This window comes from Euleptes europaea, chromosome 11 (genome assembly GCF_029931775.1).
Source record: "Euleptes europaea isolate rEulEur1 chromosome 11, rEulEur1.hap1, whole genome shotgun sequence".
Classification (NCBI taxonomy): Eukaryota; Metazoa; Chordata; class Lepidosauria; order Squamata; family Sphaerodactylidae; genus Euleptes; species Euleptes europaea.
The window spans coordinates 71935212-71958634 of record NC_079322.1 but is presented as its reverse complement, the minus strand read 5'-3'; the positions used below and the strand labels follow the sequence as shown (position 1 = coordinate 71958634).

The following is a 23423-nucleotide window of genomic DNA, read 5'->3' as shown; positions in this document are numbered from 1 at the left end:
GTATAATTATATGTCATAGCCCAATTTAATCAGATCTCAGAAGCTAAGCAAGGTCAGCCCTGCTAAGCACTTGGATAGGAGACCACTGAGCAGGGGAGGGGCTGTGGGAGAGGGGCTGTGGCTCAGTTTGTAGAGCATAACATGCTTAACATGCAGAAGGTCCGAGGTTCAATCCCTGGCATTTCCAGTTAAAGGGACTAGGCAAGTAGGTGATGTGAAAGACCTCAGCCTGAGACCCTGGAGAGCTGCTGCCAGTCTGAGTAGACAGTACTGACTTTGATGGACCGAGGGTCTGATTCAGTATAAGGCAGCTTCATAATTTTGAGAGGGGCCATGGCTAAGTGGTACAGCATCTGCTTGGCATACAGAAGGTCCCAGGTTCAATCCCTGGCATCGCCAGTTAAAGGGACTAGGCAGGTAGGTGATGCGAAAGACCCCCAGCCTGAGACCCTGGAGAGCCACTGCCTGTCTGCGTAGACAATACTGACTTTGATGGACCAAGGGTCTGATTCAGTATAAGGCAGCTTCATGCGTTCATGAAGTCCAGGGTCACTACGCAGAAGCTGGCAATGGCAAACCACCTCTGTTTGTCTCTGCCCTGACCTGGATGGCCCCAGCTAATCTCATCAGATCTCAAAAGCTAACCAGGACCAGCTCTGGTTAGTAATTGGGCGGGAAACCACCAAGGAAGTCCAGGGTCTTGATGCAGAGGCACGCAATAGCAAACTATCTCTGTTTGTCCCTTGGGTTGCCATAAGATCTTTCCATTAACCACCCCAGCCAGGACCCATCCTTCTTCCTTCAACTGGGGTTACACAAGGTTCTAATAAAGAAGACTAGCTTGGAAAGAAGGTGGTTAAGGGGAAACATAGTAGAGGTCTATAGAATTATGCATGGTATGGAAAGAGTGGACAGGGAGAAGCTTTTCTCCCACTCTCATAATGCTAGAATGCGGGGTCATCTGCTGAAGCTGTAAGACAAGAGATTCAAAACAGATAAAAGGAAGGATTTCTTCACACAATGCATAGTTAAATTGTGGAACTCCCTGCCCCAGGATGTGGTTATGGCTGCCAACTTGGAAGGCTTTAAGAGGGGAATGGACATGTTCATAGAGGAGAGGGCTATCCATGGCATCTAGTAAAAATGGACACTAGTCATGATGCATACCTATTCTCTCCAGGATCAGAGGAGCATGCCTGTTATATTAGGTTCTGTGGAACACAGGCAGGACAATGCTGCTGCAGTTGTCTTGTTTGTGGGCTTCCTAGAGGCACCTGGTTGGCCACTGTGTGAACAGACTGCTGGACTTGATGGGCCTTGGTCTGATCCAGCATGGCATGCTCTTATGTTCTTAAGACTGTGGAGACGGCACATGCAAAATACACTGAGCTCTGAGGCCAAGTGCTGCATAAATAACAATTATTACCATGTAAATTCACTCTTATCCAAATCTTTACAATATGGCACTATGACTAGGATCGTCAGTCATGTGAGTGTGTGTTGGAGGGGGTGCCTCTAATAGTTTTTCTCCCCTTGACTTACCAAGCCTCAGAACGCCAAAGTCAGAGAACCCTTGAGGTAACGCAACATGGCACAAAGATGAAGGCATTCTTCATTTGTCAAAAATAATTAAACATGTCACCGACATTCTGCATAACTCAAGAACCATCTGGGAAAAGAGCAGTGCATCTCCAGATCCGTTTGACTGACAAGGTCAGGCTCGTCCCTCTTTTTTTCCCTCGGCCGCTTCTCCATCACCGAGCCTGTTCATTATGCCATAAATTAATTTGTAAAAATTTGGACTGTGCTACCTAATGTAATTAGCTTGGACTGTTCAAACACGGCAAAGTTACACAGGGGGGCAAATCTGCAGCGCTGACCGGTCAGCGGCCAGCAAATGACAGAGAGAGGTTAATGCACAACCCTTATTCCGAAAGGCAAGTAGCAAGGGGTTTCAAGACCTTCAAACTCAGAGGTCAGAGAAATGACCCCTCCAGTCATTAAGAGTCTGAGAACCAACAGCAGCTCTTGTAAGGCTGTTGATTCCCCCCACACACATACACACAAGATGCATAAAGGTGATTTACACACACATACATATAAATTGCCCAGAATTGCTGCACGTTATATTATCCTTTTCCTCAACAGTGTCACGGTTTCGATTCTACAAAGTGCAAGTATACCAGCTAATAACCCAAAATATAACCAAACACAGTTTCATTTTTACAAATTCCAAATTTACCAGCTAATCTAGTCAAAATTATATCTGCATGGTCGTTTATGCACAAGTACTTTCACGTTCGCCCCCGGTCTGTCTCGGTTGTTCCTTGGAGTTCTGCATGAGTTTTCCCTCCATTAGAGATTACCTCACTGCCAACCCTCACAAATCCTGGACCTTCCTGTTCCTCTGTTAACCCAATTCTTCCCTCTTTCTGAGCTCAGCCTGGGTCTAATCCCTATGCATAAGGCAAAGCGTGGGACACCCAAACTTGGTTTCTATCACAGAAAGCATCCAGCCAATTATAAAGCAGTGTGTAAAGAGGTGGGGATTAAAATGCTTCCTGTTTCCTGGGAGTTCTTTCTGAGCAGAAGAAAGGATTTTTACAATTCCCCCCCTTTCAGATTGCTCAATATTTTTGTTTTTTCTTCTTAAAATGCTTTTTTATTTGGCAGTTGGGTTTTGGAAGGGGGGATTTTCTCTCACAGTAAGCACTACAAAGTAAGCCAATTACAAAGCAGCATTTAAAGGGGTGGGGACTTTATTTTAGCTTGGAAATTGCTGGTGCATAGATTCCCAACAGGAAGGTGTGGCTCCAGCGAGCAACGAACCTCAGGTAAAACTCCCATGCATAAATGACCTGTGTGAATTTGCATACTTCACTTTTGCTTTTAGTGGCTGAAGAGAGGCATGGGTTCAAAGATGAAGTGAAGAAGGAGCAGAGTCACAACAGAAGAAGAGCTTCAAGTGAGTGACAAAAAAAGACAGCTCTTTAAAACTGGTCGTCAGAATGGTTTCGAGCGCAAGCCATTGGGTTTTGTACAATCAAAGGCCAAGGTCCTGAATAACAAGACATGTTACATTAAAAGGACATTACTTAGAAGTACGTACAAACTGCTCGCGAATCCTTTGTGCAGACAGGAGAAAACTAGCTACTTGTTGGGTAACGGTAGGGTTTCTATCAGATAAAAGGTACATCATCAACTGCTGATCTGAAAGACTCTGTTCACTAGGCAGTAGGGGTTTAATATAAGTATTCCTCGACCTCATGTAAAGCTGGCAGTACAACAGCACGTGAGTTAAGTGTTCAGGATCCCCAGTCTTACATGGACAATACCTATCAATAAAAGGGATTCCTTTGTATCTTCCTTGTAGGATAGCTGAGGGAAGAATGTTAAGTCTGATGAGTATGGAAGCTCTGCAAATGTCTGGTGACTCCAAATAAGACAAGTAGGAAGCTGCAGCTCCATAAGCCGGAGTAATACCATGGGGGGAACAGTGTCTATTAGCTAGTGAGGTTAGGGTCTGCATTTCTATATCTAGTAGGCGCTGACGTATCAATCTAAATGCTTGTTCTTTCCCAAGCATCAAAAGAGAATCAAATGGGATATCGACAGACTTGATTTTCCTGATAATTAATTTCGACCACTGGCTTATGTAAGAATCTCCCAGCAATGCAGGAATATAGCCAGGATATTCAGTTAGAAAGTGCAGACGTAACCAGAACTTAATGGTCTGGATCCAAGCTCTGGTCTCCAAAAAACCCTGTCCCATCTCAAGGCACAGAGCTGCATACCCTATGCAATTGGGGACACCAAGAATGCGGCGTAAGAAGGTGGACTGAATCCTCTCAATGTCCTGATTAAAGGCACTTACCCAAATAGGAACTCCATATAGGAGTTGGGAGATGGATTTAGCCTTAAACACTCGTAAGGCAGCAGGAACTAATTGGCCACCATAAACATAAAAAAACGAATTGTGGCCTCGTTATTACGTTTAGCTGAGGACACAGCATAGTTCCTGTGAGTTGTCCAATTGCTGTTGTATTGGAGATTCAAGCCCAAGTATCTATATTGTTTCACTTGTTCAATTTCGTGCCCTTTAATTGTCCAACTGTGACATCTCCAAGATTTAGAGAAGACTAGGATCTTAGATTTCTTGTAATTGATAGATAATAAGTTGGCATTGCAATAGCTTACAAACATGGGCAGCAGTCACCTTAGCCCCTTCTGTGTTAGTGATAATACCACAGCATCATCGGCATACAATAGTAGAGGGATGGAGGAAGGGCCCAGCTTGGGGAAATGGCCATCTACTGTTCTTAACGTTGGGTCAAGGTCATTTATAAAGAGGTTAAAGAGATAGGGGGCCAACACACAACCCTGTTTCACTCCCTGGTTGGTAGGAATCTCTCTGGTTAGCTCACCACGTGAGCCATAGCGAACCTGGCAAGTAGTTGTTAAGTGCAATTTTTGGACAAGGAAAAGGAGTCTCTTGACTATTGAGGTTTTGCTCAGCTTGTCCCACAGGAGTTTCCTGGGTATAGAATCAAAAGCACTCTTTAAATCAAGGAAGGCTGCATAAAGTTTCTTCCCACCATGGCCACTGTATTTCTCAGCCAAATGGGTTAGAGTAACACAGTGGTCTAAAGTAGAACGACCAGTGCAAAACCCAATCTGTTCCCTACCCAAGATTTTAAAACTAGTCATCCATAAAGAAAGTTTATCTAAAAGGTGTCTTGCGTATAATTTGCCAATAATGAACAGGAGGCTAATGGGGTTTTAGTTATCTGCCAGATGTGAGTCACCTTTTTTATAAATGGGGACTATTATAGCCCTAGTCCAAGCTTCGGGCATCTCTAATGGAGGGAAAACTCATGCATAACTCTAAGAAACAACTGAGACAGACTGGGGGTGAACATGAGTGAAGGTACCCTTGCATAAAAGACCCTTGATTCCCCACAGCTGCAGTTCTCTCGGAACTCTCTCGGCCCCACCTACCTCACAAGGAGCCTGTTGTGGGTGGGGGGAGGGAAGAGAAGGTGATTGTAAGCCAGTTTGATTCTCCTTAAAAGGTAGAGAAAGTTGGCATATAAAAACCAACTGTTCTTCTTTCCTGTGCCATTTTTACCAGTGGAAACAGCTGCGGGGGAGCCCTGTTTTCCCTTTTTTCTGGTTCCATGTGCCCTTGACTATGCTTCCTTGCTGAATGTGCAGACCCGTGTTCCTATTGGGAAAGTTTGGCGTCACTGCTGCTGTTTTGATATGACAGTAGCTGCACTATTCGTGCTGATCCTGCTACTGCGCATAGCCTAGCACCAATTCTCAAGGAGGTTATCTCCCAAGATGTGCTCCATTGCAGGGATCTGGCCAATCCAGAGTGCTGATCTTTTTCAGTGCACTACATCTGGAAACACCCTTAGTAAACAGGAATCATCTCTCAGTGGTTGCATCCATGTGGGAATAGTTTCCATGTACTCCCCACTTGTTTCTTTGTGGAAAACTCATGCAGAACTCCAAGGAACAACCGAGGCAGACCAATGTGAGTGAAAGTACCCCTGCATAAAAGACCAATGAAGGGGGTCCCAAGATGCTTGGATTCTTGAGACAGGACATCGAAGTAGCACCCACCGCTCCACCACAATCCACCAGAAAGGCTATCAAGAATCAAGAAATGAATGGGAATGACACAGCTTGCACAGAAAAAATTCAGTGTGCCCCGCGAGTCAGATATGTCTTATCTCCTGCTCTGCTGCCTTTGATGACACTCAAAATCCACCGCCACCGGAGGCGGCCTCCTGACCTTGCCTCTTGGTAGCGCCGCTCTGACCCTCACAAGAAAAAGGTTCAGATGCCTGGGATGATACAGGAGGCTAAGCAGGGGCAAATTTTGCCCGAAAACTAGTAGACTGCAAGCATCCTGCTCCTAACCATCAAGCTTGTGACGCCTCCAATCACCACCCTCCAGACAGCCACTCCGGGCAGACGTAACAGCATGGGACAAGAGACCACGTTCTTGGCATCAGTAAACAGACAAAAGGAAGATGCTTCTAGCAACGTCGAGAAGAACAGGGAGGGAGAAGCACTCGACGCAGCGATAAAGGTCACGGGGCGGCTGGCTTTCTAGACCCTGCTTTGTCTGGCAGGGCAGACCCCAGCAACTGATCTGAATACTGGATCCTGGCTACCAAGCAAGATTGGTGGGAGTACAGAACGGGGCTTATTCCTAGGTCTGACAATAAATATTCCACCGAAACACATCTTGGTCTAATTTTGCAGTGCGGGAGTATGCCTCTGGATTTCAATTCCACTTTGCCATTTATTTATTAACAGAATATTTGCACCCTGCCTTTCCTTCTGTGGAACTCCCTGCCCCAGGATGTGGCGATGGCTGCCAACTGGGAAGGCTTTAAGAAGGGAGTGGACATGTTCATGGAGGAGAGGGCAATCCATGGCTACTAGTCAATAATGAATATTAGTCATGATGCATCCCAATTCTCTCCAGTCTCAGAGGAGCATGCCTGTTATATTAGGTGCTGCGGAACACAGGCGGGACAATGCTGCAGTGGGCTTCCTAGAGGCACCTGGTTGGCCACGGTTTCAGCTCTGTTTTAGATTTCTGCTGGGTTTCAGGTTTTCCCCCCCTATTGGACTGCTTATAGGCTGACCCTCCTGTTGACTGCATTGATTTACGTGGTGTAATCTGCCTTAAGTCTCAGTGAGAAAGACAGACTATAAATGCAACCGATCGATCGATCAATCAATCAATCAATCAATCAAGCCACTCTCTCCAGGAAGGTAGACTTTCCTGCCATTAACAACTAAGCTGTGGAGGGCAAGAAGTTTCAGGAAGAGCCAGGTGGGTGGCTTTGCTGACCCTCCCTCTCACCAACAGCTGAGTGGCATGGGCAGTAAAAAAAGAAGCAGCAGCCCAGATTACATTTGATATTAAAAGCCTGAGAATGCCTGACTTTGATCTGACCTCAGCCAGACGTTTCTAGCTTTGCTTGCTGAAAGGCTTATCGAATGGCTGGAGGTTTCTATCAAGTATAAAAAGGTCAATTGTCTATTATAATCAAAGTTTACTTAAGTTGGACTTGTTGGTTAAAGGAGATTATGTTATGGCTTCCAGAACATTACTGTTCAGGCTGTAAAGTGGTGAAACTATGGGTTGAGAAAAGGAGGTATTTCCCGGAAAACTGTTCGCAATTATGCTTCTCTCGAATTTTGGGCTGTGGTTTCATTGAAAGAGATGGGATACATGTTTCTTACTCAAGAGCGTGCTGACAAATCAGAGTGTTCTCGGAGTTGATGGTGTGAATCCTACAAGCTCATGTTATGTGATATTTATCAAGCAACTCGAACGCTGACACCCATATGCCAACAAGGATACGAATCAGTACCGGATACATGGAAAAACTGCGCTCACTCTCTTTATAGTATAAGCCTCTGAATAAACTATTCAAAGACTGTCATCTCCCACACTATCCAGCCCACCAGTGAAGATCTGCCTCTCAACCCCTGAAGAGCTTTAAGAGGGCTGTGGCTCAGTGGTAGAGCTTCTGCTTGGCATGCAGAAGGTTCCAGGTTCAATCCCCGGCCTCTCCTGTTAGAAGGATCAGGCAGTAGGTGATGCAAAATTCCTGCCAATCAGAGTAGATGATACCGACCTGGAGGGTTAAATTGTGGTACTCCCTGCCCCAGATGCAGTGATGGCTGCCAACTTGGAAGGCTTTAAGAGGGGAGCGGACATGTTCATAGAGGAGAGGGATATCCATGGCTACTAGTCAAAATGGATACTAGTCATGTTGCACACCTATTCTCTCCAGTATCAGAGGAGCATGCCTGTTATATTAGGAGCTGTGGAGCACAGGCAGGACAATGCTGCTGCAGTGGTCTTGTTTGTGGGCTTCCTAGAGGCACCTGGTTGGCCACTGTGTGAACAGACTGCTGGACTTGATGGGCCTTGGTCTGATCCAGCAGGGCTTTTCTTATGTTCTTAAGATGTATGTCTGGATGGGAATGGTGTGTGATGGGAGAGCCCCTAGTGATTGATCAACTGCATCTATGGACAAAAATGAACAAAAATACTGAAATAATATTTTTTTCAGTGTGACATGCAAGAAGAGCAGCTGTTGCCCTATCAGAAGAGGTACTCCCACAGCCCTGCTGGATCAAACCAGTGGTCCACAGCACACGCATTCTCTCTTATTGTCCCCTTTCTGTCGCATTTCCTTTCCCACTGTTTTCCAAACTGGTTCTTAACACTGAATTCTTTTTTAGTCAGGCTATCCACTAATAAATGTTTTTTTTTAAAAAAAATCAATAACCTGCCTCTTAAACAACGGACTAAATTGAAATAAATTTCTACGTTACTGTAACTGCATGATGATAATTTCCTTTGAGTTACTGAGACAGCGTGCATTTAGGATTTGAACAAAGGAAAAGCTACCACGTAACGACGGAAAGGCCACTTTCAATAATTTATTTTTGATTCCCCATCACAGTGATACCAAACGAGAGAAGGAGGCCATTTAATTCCCAGCCCCAATAATTAAAAATGCTCCCCTCAACATTAATCAATTGAAGCTTTGATTAATGTGGATTAAACCAATCAAAGCTTTCAACCTCCTTTCCCAGTATATTTTACCACAGAATCTGTATGCGTATCCCCAGAAGAACCAATTGTGCTCGGCGGCAGCCACACACGTCACCTCTAATTGCTTAATTTCCTTTCACTTGGCATTTATTGAGACACGGAAAACTCTAATATATTTAAACAGTAACATATTCAAACCGTAGAGCGCAAGAGAGAGTGACGGGCCCAAGGTTAGCTAGTTTGCTGCCTGGCAAAACAGGGATGTGCAACCTGGTTTCCCCCAGTCCTCAGTCCAACATTCGAATTGGAAGAACAAGAGTAGGTTTTTATATCCGGCTTTTCTCTATTGTAAGGAGTCTCAAAGCGACTTACAATCACAATCCCTTCCTCTCCCCACAACAGGCCCCCATGTGAGGTAGGTGGGGCTGAGAGAGTTCTGAGAGAACTGTGACTGGCCTGAGGTAGGGCTGCCAGCTGCGAGTTGGGAAATACCTGGAGGTTTTGGGTTGGAGCCAGACAGGGTTGCCAACCTCCAGGTACTAGCTGGAGATCTCCTGCTATGACAACTGATCTCCAGTCGACAGAGATCAGTTCCCCTGGAGAAAATGGCCGCTTTGGCAATTGGACTCTATGGCATTGAAGTCCCACCCCTCCCCAAACCCCGCATGCCTCAGGCGTGATTGGGGAAGGGAGGGACTTCAGTGTGGTAGTAATGCCATAGAGTCCACCTTCCAAAGTGGCCATTTTTTCTAGGGGAACTGATCTCTTTTGCCTGGAGATCAGTTGTAATCCCAGGAGATCTCCAGCCACCACCTGGAGGATGGCAACCCTAGCCCACGGTCACCCAGCAGGCTTCATGTGAAGGAGTGGGGAATCAATCCCTGGCATCTCCAGTTCAGGTCTGTCAGGCTGAGGAATACTTCTACCTGAGATCTACTACCAATCAGACTAGACAATCAGTGGACCCATGGTCAACTCTATACAAGGCAGCTTCGTACGTTCACCCCTGAACAGAATACAGTAAACATGTATTTTCAGTGGTTAAACTCATCCTCTTTCCCAGAATATGTATGAGGCAGAAAAGAAGATGGTCCCATTGGGCAGGTCTCTCGTTCTCATCGCCCTAGAGTGTTAAGTCAGCTCAGTAACCTTGAAACGCTTTGCGTTTTTTACACACTTGAAGGCATTAAAAGGTCAGAGAGGGGAAGATAAATGATAATGTAAAATGGACTTCTTCATTTGCAGGGAAGAGGAGGATGGAGGTCATATTTTTCAGCGAAGAATGTTTTATTCCAGCACAAGGAGGTGGGCACCCTTTTCTTCAGTGTCAAAGAGCTTAACGTAGGGTTGCCAACCTCCAGGTGGTGACTGGAGATCTCCTGCTATTACAACTGATCTCCAGCTGACAGAGATCAGTTCCCCTGGAGAAAATGGCTGCTTTGGCAATTGGACTCCATGGCATTGAAGTCCCTCCCCTCCCTGAACCCCGCCCTCCTCATGCTTCGCCCAAAAACCTCCCGCCGGTGGCGAAGAGGGACCTGACAACCCTAACTTAATGGCTAGAATTGAGTCCAGTAGCACCTTAGAGACTAACACGATTTTGGAGGATATGAGCTTTCTAGAGTCAAAGCTCCCTTCGTCAGATACAAATAGGAATGGATATCCATGAGTCCTTCTATCCCAGTCTGAAGGCGGGAGGGGTGTTGCAAAGAAAGGATGCAGAGTTACTATGAAAAATGTAATCAGCTTAATTAAAGCAGGGGAGAAGGGCTTAGTGGCAGAGATACAGTCAGCATTCTACCTCTGCATCCTTTCTTTACAACACCCCTCCCGTCTTCAGACTGGGATATAAGCCCCTTCTGCCCCATCGAAGTACTCTGAGCCAACCCGAGCGATGGAGCAGTTTGTACGATGAGTCCCCTGATGGTCCAAGTCACTGTGAGTCCGGCTGGCTCACATCACATCTATTGTATGACTGGGCCCTTTGAGAATCTCAGGCAGCAGAGCTGTTAAAGACCTTTCCGTTCTCCAGGCCACAGAGAGCCCGTTAAGCCAGAAGAGACAATGCAGAACTCAATGGGCTAACAGTCTGAGCTAGTATAAGGCAACCTTCTATGGTCATTTCTGTACTTCTTCCACCCACACTACTATGTCATTTATAGCTTCCAAGTGGTCATGGATGCCTCATTTGCTTTTTCCTGACCAGCTGATTTGTGAACTGATCTTTTTTGTATCTTGTGAACCAATGGGTTGGATCCAATCAGTTTTTCAATAGGAGGAGGAGGAGGAGGATAATAGTTGGGTTTTATACCCCCATTTTATTTACCTTTAAGGAGCCTCAAACTGGCTTACAATCACCTTCCCTTCCCCTGCCCACAACAGACACTTTGTGAGGTAGGTGGGGCTGAGAGAGTTCAGAGAGAACTGTGACTAGCCTAAGATCACCCAGCAGGCTGCATGTGGAGAAGCGGGGAATCAAACCCAGTTCACCAGATTAGAGTCCACCACTCTTAACCACTACACCATGCTGTCTCTCAAAGGGAGGATGGGGTTCCCTTTGATCAGCAAAAAGGCTATGCTGGGGATTGGGGGCTCTATACTGACAAAAGCCATATGGAATGGGGGTTGTAGTAAGGAAGGGACCCCAAAGTATCCAGCGGGGTGACCGTGAGGAAACAGCCACGCATAAATGGTCAAGAAGTTCAGGACAACTGTACGTCATACTTGCTGTTAAAGGAAACATATATTTGTTATAATAATTTTAAAAACTCAGAGAGAGAGAGCAGAGAGAGAAAGCAAAGGCACGTATCACAAAAGTCATCTATTGTACTGTGGCATCTTCTCCTTGGGCACAGCTTTGACATGTAAGGTGCCGAGCTTGGGGAACCGTTAGGGGCTTGCACGGCTAAGAACAAATCACATCTAATTGGAATTTGTTCCAAGTCGCCGCTCTAAAGAACGTCAATAAAAACAATATCCACATTGGATTTCGGGTTGACTTCATTTGCCTTTCCTAATTTAGAGTTTAACTAATTCCACAATAGTAATGATTTCGTTCAAATTAAAGTCCGGGGTAAAATTAAAACAATTTTAAAGTGCTGTTAAAAGGTTTCATTAAGTACTATCTACAGTAACAGGAGCTTTTCTTAATATCTCAGTAAATCTCTCCCCACTTTCCCCTTTGCAACAAACACTAGGTTTCCCCTGTGCAGCCATGCTTTAGACAAACCTTGTTAGATTTATTGACATTATTTCATGCAATTAATTAATATATATTAAAGCTCTGTTTTTTTAAAAAGTGTAAAGAGTGGCAGTAAAATAAATGAGGATTTTTTTAAAAAAACTTGCATTCCACTGAGATAATTGCTCTTTTATTGAAATACTTTCCTGATGGGAGCCATCTAGGGATATCTTATCCATTAGTTTCCTCCTTTTGCTAAATGCCCGAGGCACTGGTCTAAAGTAAAGCTTCTTAAACTGTGGGTCGCAACCCCATATGGGGTTGCATAACTGAATGTGGGGGTCGTGGAAAAAATTGGCAACAGTAAAAGGTAAAATTATATGTATACCAAAGAATAGTTTAAAAATAAATTTCTTTATGATTATCAGTAAATGTTTGATTTGAATACCTATTTTATATACCTATATTCACAGGGTCGCGCAAAAATTTCTCAGGCAAAAAGGGGCTGCGAGTGGGAAAAGTTTAAGAAGCCCTGGTCTAAAGTACGGGACTCTTAGCTTCCCTTTTAATAGATTGCAAGGCATTTGAAGGCTCTGTCCATAGCAGGCCCGCCAACTGGTTTTCCTGGCATGGCCTAAACAGCTGCGGCGGGAAGAGCAGAAATGTCGCAATTGAAACTTTCGCCATTTGCCGACCGGATATAAAGTGAAGGAGGGCTCCTGTCCACAACTGTTGTGCAAAAAAGATTTTGGCACATGCAGCAATGCCGGATGAAAATCCCTCTTCTGAACAACTATGAAGTGTCCAAAGCCAGGTCAAATGTATGGCGAGCAGCGTTCTACGCAGGAAAGACTGCCACCGGCTTTTTCCACTTCCACCACTCCAAGCAGCAGCCAATTCCCGGCTCTGACGCCGGAGTGAATTTTCACAAGAGCCTTCCTTGCATTAGCATCAATCGAAATAATCACACGTTGAGTAACTAGCTTGATGGACTCCATCTGGAGCACAAATGTTCGGAGACCTTGATAAATTTAATGGAACTATTTAAACTTGAAGTACCCTTTTAATTTGGAAAGACTGCTCAAGCGTTTCTCATCTTTCATTACGTTATAATGAACACAGAGATCAGGAAACCAACTTTAGCCTTAATGTCAAAACTGTACATAGTTTGCTTCAGGGAGAACGAAATATAAACGCAGATCTCCACTGAAAAAAGTTTTGTGCGTCTAGCAATCAGTGTCATTGGAGTGCTGTTTCTTGACCTGTATTTGCATATGTTGGTCTTCAGCCCTGAGCTCTTTCCCATTATCTAAATTAAAAAATGCCCCTGGTCTGAGCTATGCTGGGATTGTGGGCCGCTTTAGCCAAATTCTGATCTGAACACACATGAACACATGGATCTGATTATACTGAATCAGACCCTTGGTCCGTCAGTATTGTCTACTCTGACCGGCAGCCGCTCTCCAGGGTCTCAGACAGAGGTCTTTCACATCACCTACTCGCCTAGTCCCTTTAACTTGAGATGCCGGGGATTGAACCTGGCACCTTCTGCATGCCAAGCAGATGCTCTACCACTGAGCCACAGCCCTTCCCCTGGGATGAGTGTTTTCCAAGCTTAGGTCCCTGCTATCCAATACTAGAACTGGAGTTAGGAGCTTCATCTGGGGGCTGGAGCGCAGTGGAGGCAAAGATAATGCTCCATTGACCAGGCAAGAACAGAAGGTTTAAGCTAGTATTTAGAAGAGCTGGTTTTTATGTACCAACTTTCTCTCCCTTTTAAGGAGTCTCAAAGCAGCTTACAATCGCCTTCCCTTCCTCTCCCCAAAACAGACACCTTGTGAGGTAGATGGGTCTGAGAGAGTTCAGAGAGAACAGTGACTGGCCCAAGAACAGCCAACAGGGTTCATGTGAAGGAATGGGGAATAGAACCTGGTTCACCAGATTAGAGTCCACCGCTCTTAACCACCACGCCACACTGGCTCATGCCTAGGAACCTATCCAGAGGCTTCTTAATTGCAGGGTCTGATGTTGTCTACCTCCATTCCCTACTGTGCCTAAAATGGGAGGCGAAATAGCTCAGCATTTGCTTAGCATGCAGAAATTCCCAGGTTCAATCCCCGGCATCTCCAGTTAAAGAATCTGACAGTAGGGTTGTTTTTTTAATATATTTTAAATACATTTTAATAAAAGATATAGATATAATCACAGTCACCAACACAGGAACACATAAATACATACAGTAGTTGATGGGAAAGACCTCTTCCCGAGACCTTGGAGAGCTGCTGCCAGTCTGAGTAGATGATAATGACTTTGATGGACCAAGGGTCTGTTTCAGTATAAGTTAGCTTCATGTGATGTAAAGATACGTCAGGGGAATAGTCTAGTTGCATCATTAAGAATAGCGCTGGTTGTAGTTGTCCTCAGCTCTTCTCCAGTAGCTTAATGAGTGCCATCTGACCTTGGGGAGGGGGGTTTCTATCTTCCAACACTATATTGTTTTTTTGTTTTTGTTTTTTGCAGTAATGGCTACCAAGATACTTCTCCTTAATCCTTTCAATGCTTCTGGGTGTTGGTTCTCTCCAGCAACTGCAATGGTTGACACTTGTAACCTAGACTTCAGTTCTGGTGATCTCCATGCAACACCACCCTACCTTGGAGGGTGGTGGAGTCCCCGTCTTTGGAGGTCTTTAAGCAAAGGCTGGATGGCCATCTGTCAGGAGTGCTTTGATTGTGGGATCCAGCATGGCGAAGGGAGGGTTGGGGTCACTGGGGATGTGGAGGGGAGGTAGTTGTTAATTTCCTGCATTGGGCAGGGGGTTGGACTAGATGACCCTGGTGATCCCTTCCAACTCTATGATTCTATGATTCTAACTTATGAACAAGATCAGCATGGGTGACACTATCAGCCACCATCTTGCACCGCCAGCAAGCCCCTCCCTGGTAAAAGGTAACCTCTGCCATGAGGAACCTTTGAACTGCGATCCTATGCAGAGATACTCCAGACTAAACCCATAGACTGGAGTCGCTCTTCTTAGGATTGAAGAAGAAGATGAAGAAGAGTTGGTTTTTATATGCCAACTTTCTCTACCACTTAAGGGAGAATCAAACCGACTTACAATCGCCTTCTCTTCTCCTCCCCACAACAGACACCCGGTGAGGTAGGTTGGGCTGAGAGAGCTCTTAATAGAACTGTGACTAGCCCAAGGTCACCCAGCTGGCTTCATGTGTAGGAGTGGGGAAACCAACCTGGTTCACCAGATTAGCCTCCGCCGCTCATGTGGAGGAGTGGGGAATGAAACCCGGTTCTCCAGATCAGAGTCCACCGCTCCAAACCACCGCTCTTAACCACTACACCACACTGGCTCTTCAAGAAATGCACTGTTGGTTTCCGATTCTGCAGATGTTCCCACTGGGAAAGTTGGCCTACTGAAACACCCTTACTGGTTATGCAGGGTTCCATTCTGGGAATCACAAAAAGTGCAAGAAATTATTGTCTCTGCATCTTCTTCCACTATGAAATAGCATCATCTTCAAATCGATTATGGCTGAAAGGCTCCCCTGCTGTGGCCAAGAGGTGCAGAGCTATCAATATAGCACTCCAGTCAAGAAAAGCGGCTGCATTTGTCAACTATCTCCCTCCGGTGCATATGATTTCACCTTGCATCGGCAGTCGGTAAATCATATCATATTCCAGCCATGTCATCCTGGTAGAGCAGAAAGGGGCCCCTAAACGGCCTCGGAAAAAAACATCCCAGCTTTGACAGAATGGCGCACAACTGAAGGATCCGCCAACTCTTTAAAGTCATGCACCTTGCAGAAGACATAACCAGATTAGCATCTGCCGCTCATGTGGAGGAGTGGGGAATCAAACCCGGTTCTCCAGATCAGAGTCTACCACTCCAAATCACTACACCATGCTGGCTGAGAGTAGGAAAGAGGGAAGTGGGAGAAAGAGACAGAAAGGAAAAAAAATAAAGATTGACATGAGTGGTAAGGAATGTTTAAAGCGGGTCCTGTACTGCAGGGCGAGGCAAAAGGGTCTGAAAAAGTTGAAGATACCCCAGCTCAATCACAGCCTTCTCTCAGACAATTGGATTACGCCAAGGTTGCTGTGTAAAAACTCCCCAGGTCCAATGGAAAAGTTGCTCATTTGTTTCACTCACCTGTAATTAAAACAGATAAGTAAACCATGCAGGGTGGCTTCTTGTGGGAGAGACAGCTGATCCGTACAAATAGGATCTACTTAGAAGCTGACACGTCACAGTAAATCAGCTGCCAGCAACATCTATTCGGGTTGCCTTTTCGGTGTATGGAGCTGATTGGTCAGGCACAGATGGAGGGGGGATGGGAAGGAGCGCCAACACACAATTTAGTGATGCTCTGAGCTAAGGATCGACAAATACATTTATCAGTTTATTTGTAACATGCATACAGCCTCTAAAAATTGATTTAGCCCTGTCAAACTATCAACTGCAAAATTATTAGGAATCTGCCCCTAGAGGATAGACATGCTTCTTAGAATTCAATTTAATTGCATCCTTCAAACTTCTCTGGAATTTCTTCTTGGCATAGTATCTAACCATGTTGTCTGCAACCTGTACAGCCTTAAATATTAGAGCAGTACAGGGCAGCCATGAAGGAGCTAGAAAAGATCCTTAAGTGCTAGGATGTGTCACTGGCAACCAAGATCAAGTTAATTCATGCCATCATATTCCTTGTTACTATGTAGGGGTGTGAAAGCTGGACAATGAAGAAAGCTGATAGGAAGCAAGTAGATTCCTTTGAAACGTGGTGTTGGAGGAGAGTGTTACGGATACGGTGGACTGCCCCCCCCAAAAAAAATCAAATCAATGGGTTATAGATCAAATCACGCCTGAACTGACCCTAGACGCTAAAATGACTAAACTGAGGCTGTCATACTTTGGTCACATTATGAGAAGACAAGAGTCACTGGAAAAGACAACGCTAGGAAAAGTTGAAGGCAGCAGGAAAAGAGGAAGACCCAACAAGAAATGGATTGACTCAATCAAGGAAGCCACGGCTCCCAGTTTGCAAGACCTGAGCAAGGCTGTTAACAACAGGACGTTTTGGAGGTCATTAATTCATAGGGTTGCCATTAGCTGGAAGGGACTTGAGTGCGCATAATGCACACACAAAGATCAAATCAAGCCATGAACTCTCCTTGGCTGCTAAAATGACTAAACTGAGGCTGTCGTACTTTGGTCACATTATGAGATGACAAGAGTCACTGGAAAAGACATGCTAGGAAAAGTAGAAGGCAGCAGGAAAAGAGGCAGACCCAAGAAGAGATGGATTGACTACAAAGGAAGCCATGGCCCTCGGTTTGCAAGACCTGAGCAAGGCTGTTAAAGATAGGTCGTTTTGGAGGACAAGGTCCCCCAGAAAGCTTCCACAGCAGAACCAAAATTCAACCCTGGATCTCCCAGATCCTAGAAACCACAACAGATTCTTTCTGTCTCTATCTTCCCCTCCCCCTTCGTTTGCTTGCCCCTCCCCCTTTCCTCCCTATCCTTCCCCACCGCCCCCTTTAGAGTTCCCCATCATCACATTTTACACTGTAACCTCCTCCTGGCAGAGATTTTCAAGTTAGTCTATAAGTAACCATAATAATGTTATTTTCTTCTATCTTAACTACAGAGCTTTTTACAAGACTACCGAGGAAAAAAGTGGCTTTAAAAAAAATACATAAAATTCCCAGCCAGCCTGAATTCTTGCATGCAAAAAAATATCTCATGCATGTAATCCACTTTTATTGCTCATTAGAGGTGTTAAAAACAAATTAAACCGAGTTTGTTATATCCTTAGGCTAGGCTAGGCTTTCACAGCACAGCCTTTTGCACGGTGCACTTCGCTCAGCAAAATGGCAAGGCGCAAAAGAATCTTTCTTCAGGTCACTCCTTTAAACTCGAGCGCTGGTCAACGCTGGCTGGCAGCCACACTATCTGGCACCAATATCCCCGCAGAATTATTTGAAGGCACTGGGGTCCCCCCTGCTGTGGTGGTCAGTGCTGTCAAGTTGCAGTAGAATTATGGCGACCCGTAGGGTTTTCAAGGCAAGAGACAAGCAGAGGTGGTTTGCTGTTGCCTGCCTCTGCACAGTGACCCTGGTATTCCTTGGTCATCTCCCATCCAAATACTAACCATGGCTGACCCTGCTTAGCTTCTAAGTTCTGAGAAGACTGGACAAGCCCGGGCCATCCAGGTCAATGTGGTCCTATTGCTAGCAAGAGGTTTATAGTGCCTGATGATTACAGTGGGTTCCACTATTTTTCACCCTATTAAAAGTAGACCAGAACCAAAGGGTTGAAATTAAATCAAAAGAGTTTCTGTCTAGACATTTAGGAAGACTTTTCTCACAGTTAGAGCAGTTCCTCATTGGAACAGGCTTCCTCGGGAGGTGGTGAGCTCTCCTTCCCTGGAGGTTTTTAAGCAGAGGTTAGATGGCCATCTGTCAGCAATGCTGATTCTGTGACCTTAGGCAGATCATGAGAGGGAGGGCACCTTGGCCATCTTCTGGGAGTGGAGTAGGGGTCACTGGGGGTGTGGGGGGGAGGAAGTTGTGAATTTCCTGCATTGTGCAGGGGGTTGGACTAGATGACCCTGGTGGTCCCTTCTAACTCTATGGTCCTATGAAAGCTCATGGGTCAGGCACACACCCTGGTCCAAATCACAAGGGGACCCAGTTTGTGCCTGTGCTCTTCCAGACATCGTCTCTGCCTCTTCTCTTTCCTACTCCCTAGACCTTGCTGCCGTGTCTTGCGCAGAGACTGGCCTGACAGAAGTTAAAAACAAAACTGCCACCCTGGTCGTGCCCCACATTAAGTGAGCAATCTAAAGGATGAGTTGCTGCAGCTCAGGCAACATCACGTGTTCTGCAAATCCACAGGCGAGCTTGGCGTGCAACTGATGCACTCGATCTGCCAATTAGCGGCACGGCACATGCACCAGCTAGCCCTGAACAATCTGGAAGCCACACGGCCATAGCGGTGCTATCGACACCAGCCTGGAGATGGGAATGGTGCCAGGGCCAGGTTGACTTCGGCCACCTTGTCCCTCTCTAAACAGCCGCAAGAGCGATTTGTGCATTTATTTATTTTAAAGGAACCACATGCAAAAATCCTTGCAGGTATCAACAGCAATTTAAATATGTTTCTGAAACTACAAGAGAGCCAGCGTGGTGTAGTGGTTAAGAGCGGTGGTTAGGAGCGGTGGACTCTAATCTGGAGAACCGGGTTGGTTTCCCCACTCCTACACATGAGCAGCGGACTCTAATCTGGTGGACTGGGTTGGTTTCCCCACTCCTACACATGAAACCAGGTGGGTGAACTTGGGCTAGTCACAGCTCTCTCAGAACTCTCTCAGCCCCACTTACCTCAGCATGGTGTAAAGGTTAAGAGCGGTGGACTCTGATCTAGAGTACCGGGTTTGATTCCCTACTCCTCCACATGAGCGGCAGACTCTAATCTGATGGATCAGGGTGGTTTCCCCACTCCTACACACAAAGCCAGCTGGGTGACCTTGGGCTAGTCACTCTCTCTCAGCCCCACCTACCGCACAGGGTGTCTGTTTTGGGGAGGGGAAGGGAAAGTGATTGTAAGCTGGTTTGATTCTTCCTTAAGTGATATAGAAAGTCGGCATATAAAAACCAACTCTTCTTCTAAAACTTCAGTCAGTGCACTCCTGCGTTCTGCCGCTGCTTATTTTTTTAAAAAAGAAAAACCCAAAAGACCCAGAGCAGACATGAGACACAACTGGCAGTGTCGGGCTGCTGGAACACAATGAGAACTCGGAGCACAGAATGGCGACAGGCACGAGCTGGCAACCAGGGCAACGTTTTAGTATTGATTGTCTTTGAGAACTGCTAGTCCCTCTGGGCAATGGGGGGGGGGAGGAAAGAAAAAAGAGCCATCGATTTAATCTGTATGCAATTACAGAATGGCCTCTTCGCAGAGTTCTTCACCTCATCTAAGAAGGAACAACATCAGTTACGAGGAAGGTAGCCATAATTCTTCGGCGATGAATACAAAGGAGGAGGCAGAAAAGGATCTCAAAACTGGCTGCTGGCCACATTTGGAAGCGGCGGCCAACTTGGGCTGCTTGGCTCCCGCTTTGGGAAGCATCCAGCCCCCCACCCCAGCCCCCTGGCTCACCGCTACGGTTCCCTACTGCTATCAGCTGGGGCTGAGAAACGCTGCCCAGATGAGAGATAAAACATGGTCGCTATCTACGGCTTGATGCCTCTCGAGCGTTCGAGGGCCGACTGACAACTAATCTAGCAGTCCACGTTGCTTATGCTTTGGGATATTGTTGCGACGTCAGCTCCGAGAAGTGAGATAAGACATCATTGTCAAGTCCGTGAACAGAGAATCTGACACAATACCATCGAGGTGGTCTCCTCCACTGAACCCAACCCAGTGAGAGCTTACAAGCTTCCGAATTACAGAGAAGCCTTTCTTATGCAGCCAGTGTGGTGTCGTGATTATAGAGTGCTGTGTGAACAGACTGCTGGACTTGATGGGCCTTGGTCTGATCCAGCAGGGCTTTTCTTATGTTCATGGAGGAGAGGACTATTGGCTACTAGTAAAAAAGGATACTAGTCGTGATGTATACCTATTCTCTCCAGGATCAGAGGAGCATGCCTATTATCTTAGGTGCTGTGGAACACAGGCAGGATGGTGCTGCTGCAGTCGTCTTGTTTGTGGGCTTCCTAGAGGCACCTGGTTGGCCACTGTGTGAACAGACTGCTGGACTTGATGGGCCTTGGTCTGATCCAGCAGGGCTTTTCTTATGTTCTTGGGATTTGGGAGACCCAGGTTCGAATCCCCGCTCCACCAAGGAAGCTCGCTGGGACACCTTGGGCCAGTTACATGCTCTCAGCCTAACCTGCTTCACAGGGCTGTTGTGAGGATGGAGGTCAAAGTCTGAACATTTACAGGGCCAAACAAAATCCTGCTAGGTCTTCAAGCCCCTTTGATCAGTTCATTACAGGATCACCCTTCTGGCCTGCACCAAGCTGTTCCACTATCATGCAGTGAGCGGGTCCACCATGGCTCTGTTTGATCATGGTCAAACCCAAACAGTTTGCATCTGCACGAATCTAAGAGCACGGAAACAAGAAATGCTCAGAGCATGACTTCATTCGCGCTTCCCTCCCCTTAGGTCAACAACCCAAAACAGGATGCAGGGCGTTCTGGAAGGATTTTCCCTGAAATCAGATTAAGGCCAATTTGAACAATAGGCGCGCGACACATGAAAGGCTTTCATTTTTACGCTGTGGCTGGAACCGAAAGTCGCAAACGCCTGCCTGGGGTTCAGCAGGAGACATCGCATTCAAATGATTCGAAGGCAAAGCGTGCAAAAGTGCCATCAGATGGGATCGACCGCCCTCTTCTGGAGGGAATCGCCTGGAAACTATTCATAACTGATGACATGCAGAGTTCAGATTACAGTCCCGTAAAATTGCTTAATAAGTAATAACATCTTGTATTTGTATCACTCTTCAGCACCTGATGTGGACTTAGAACACAGATGGACTTATTTCGAAGGGAAGTTCTCTCCCCATCCATACGGATGAAAAAAGCCGTCTGGCCAGAACAGAGGAAGGGATTATTTAGCCCAGTATTATGTTTCCAAACACAACCATCAAGATGAGTCTGGGAAGCCTACATGCAGGCTGGATGCCAGCCTCTCCTGCCGGCTTCTGATATTCAAAGGCCTTGGAACGTGGAGTTGCTATGTCACCATCATGGCTAGTTAGGGTTGCCAACCTCCAGGTGGGGCATGGAGATCTCTCAGAATTACAACTCATCTCCAGACTATAGAGTTCCTCTGGAGAAAAAAGGCTGCTTTGGAGTTAAATTGTGGAACTCCCTGCCCCAGGATGTGGTGATGGCTGCCAACTTGGAAGGCTTTGAAGAGGGGAGTGGACATGGAGGAGAGGGCTATTCGTGGCTATTAGTAAAAATGGATACTAGTCACGATGCATACCTGTTCTCTCCAGGATCAGAGAAGCATGCTCTGTGGAACACATGCTGCCACAGTTGTCTTGTTTGTGGGCTTCCTAGAGACACCTGGTTGGCCACTGTGTGAACAGACTACTGGACTTGTTGGGCCTTGGTCAGATCCAGCAGGGCCTTTCTTATGTTCTTAAAAAGGCTGCTTTGGAGGGTGGACTCTATGACACTATACCCCACTGATGCCCTTGCCCTTGCTAAACCCTGCCCAGCTGCCCTCCCCAAGGCCCCCTAATCTCCAGGAAATTCTCATCTTGGAGCAGGAGCTAATAGCCACTGTTCATTCAGACGTCACACTAAATTGAAATTATCCTCCGACTGTGCAAGAACACAGTTGTTTGCTGTGCTTTCCTGAGTCCCTGGCTCCTCCCAGCTTTTGCTCACATGCATGCAAAGCTTAGCATCAGTTGGAAGGGACCTCAAGGGTCATCTAGTCTAACCCCCTGCACAATGCAGGAAATTCATAACTACCTCCACCCCACCCACCCCCCCACACACACACCCAGTGACCCCTGCTCCATTCCCAGAAGACGGCAAAAAAAAAAAAAAAAAAAAAAACCTTCCAGGAACCCTGGCCAATCTGGCCTTCTCTTGATAAGAACATACGAAGAGCCCTGCTGGATCAGACCAGTGGTCTGTCTGGTCCAGCATCCTGTCTCACACAGTGGCCAACCGGTTCCTCTGGAGGTCTAACAACAGGGCACAGAGACTGAAGCCTTTCCCCAATGATGCCTCCCGGCACTGGGATTCCAAGGTTGATTGCCTATGAACATGTAGGTCCATGGCTTGACGTAACACTTCACAGTTTGGCCAAGCTCTGAATCATGGCGACAGCTAAATGCAGGTGCCTCAGCTGGAGACTCAGGTGCAGACCATCCGCATCTTGTTAAGCTTCACCCCGACCCTGAACCCGCGTAGGACTGGGAGATATCAGATTTCACATGAACACCCATACTTCACTGCACAGTCTCTCACACAATCAGAATTTAAAACATTTTGCAAGAGATGCCCAAAATTCCGATTTGTCTTCATAATGTGTTTTTGTCCCTTCTTCAAGAGAGCCCAGAGCAGCATGCATGGGTCTCCCTTACCCATTTTGTGCTCACAACAACACTGTGCGTTAGGTTAGAATTAGTGTGACTGACCCAAGGTCACCCAGTGAGCATCATATCAAGGGGATTTGAACCCAGGTCTCCTGGATGCCAATAGTCTGACACTCTAGCCACTGCGCACTAATCCCCATGCCAAGTGTGTCTTTATTATTCATCTGTACTCTCCTACTCAAGAGATTAGCTATAAGTCACCTGTAAGTGACTAAACGGTATCATTATAATTCCCTTTACATGTAACGCTTTAGAACTGGAATTGTAAAAGACACTCTCATATACATCCACTTGCAAGAATAAGGTGTTATCTACCATTTCCAAGTAACCAAAGAGGTAACAATGAAACACTACCATCAGAAAAGAAGAGTTGGTTTTTATATGCTGATTTTCTCTACCACTTAAGGAAGAATCAAACAGGCTCACAATTACCTTCCCTTCCCCTCCCCACAACAGACACCCTGTGAGGTAGGTGGGGATGAGAGAGCTCTAAGAGAGCTGTGACTAGC

General features: G+C 46.2%; 1 protein-coding gene across 3 annotated transcripts in view; it reads right to left on the bottom strand.

Annotated features, from left to right (window-relative positions):
* The window catches only part of XYLB (xylulokinase), a 117514-nt gene that overhangs the window by 46752 nt on the left and 47339 nt on the right, over positions 1-23423 (bottom strand). The gene's annotated exons all lie outside the window — the stretch shown is intronic.